The sequence below is a fragment of the Chiloscyllium plagiosum genome, chromosome 1 (genome assembly GCF_004010195.1).
Source record: "Chiloscyllium plagiosum isolate BGI_BamShark_2017 chromosome 1, ASM401019v2, whole genome shotgun sequence".
Taxonomy (NCBI): Eukaryota; Metazoa; Chordata; class Chondrichthyes; order Orectolobiformes; family Hemiscylliidae; genus Chiloscyllium; species Chiloscyllium plagiosum.
In genome coordinates, this window is record NC_057710.1 from 7,499,291 (window position 1) to 7,500,294 (window position 1,004).

A 1,004-nucleotide genomic window follows, 5' to 3' on the forward strand; every position below is an offset into this window, starting at 1 on the left:
TTGGAGGGTTCCTGGGCGAAAGATGAGGCGTTCTTTCTCCAGGTGTCGGGTGACCAGGGTTTGGTGGTGAAGCATTGTAAATGCCTGCGACTGCTCAGGTGAAATAAAAACCATTAAGAAGGGAGGGCAGATAAACATCAACAGCAACTGGAATAAACAGGGCACAAAAGTTGGCCAAAAAGCAAAGTATGCTGGGAATCCTGAGCCAAGACAGACACACAAGAGACAATTCTGCCCAGGGAAAGGTCCTTGCAAGGTTTACGCCCAGATAATTGAAAACTGGAGAGGCACTAGAGCACATTACAAAGTGTGTCAAACAAACAAGATGCATGGGACATGTCTCAGTCAGGCAGAAGACTAGGTGTATATTCGGGGACAAAGCCAGACTTCCAGGCCCAAGGCAGACACATCAAACGGTTCACTGTTAGCAAGCCATCGAGAACCATGAGCAGCATTTCAAGGTGATAAAGCCAATTAGTTTGATTGCCCTGATTAGCCAAGTCCTTGGAAGGATCCAGAATGTAGCCAGGAGGGTATAAGAACCCGACCTGGCAGGACTTGACCGGACCCCACTCTCCAGCCAAACTATAGGCAGGTCAGGATACAGCAGTGAGCAGAGCAGCTCACCCTCTGATCAGAGACAGAATCAACTCATGAAGAGAGGTACAGACAAAACAATTCAACAGAGCAGCACGTCTGGGTAGTGTTTTAATATTCAAAAGAATCAGGTTGTTAGAAATAGAGTTGGTAAAATTGTCGAGTGTAGTTTTTCTCTTTGTCGTCTCAAATTAACTTGGGACTTGGCTAACTGACTGCAGTCTCGAGCTGTGTTGTCCTTATCTGGTACACGCTAAGGAGCCTGGGTAAATAAATATTGTAGGAGAAAGTGAGGACTGCAAATGCTGGAGATCAGAGCTTAAAAATGTGTTGTTGGAAAAGCGCAGCGGGTCAGGCAGCATCAAAGGAACAGGAGAATTGACGTTTCGGGCATAATCCCTTCTTCA

General features: G+C 46.3%; 1 long non-coding RNA gene across 1 annotated transcript in view; it reads left to right on the forward strand.

The window, feature by feature from the left end:
- Positions 1-673: 673 nt before the first annotated feature.
- The window catches only part of LOC122551044, a 2,437-nt gene continuing 2,106 nt past the window's right edge, over positions 674-1,004 (forward strand). The window contains exon 1 of the long non-coding RNA XR_006311995.1: positions 674-694. This is a non-coding gene — a long non-coding RNA (uncharacterized LOC122551044). The remainder of the gene's footprint in view (positions 695-1,004) is intronic.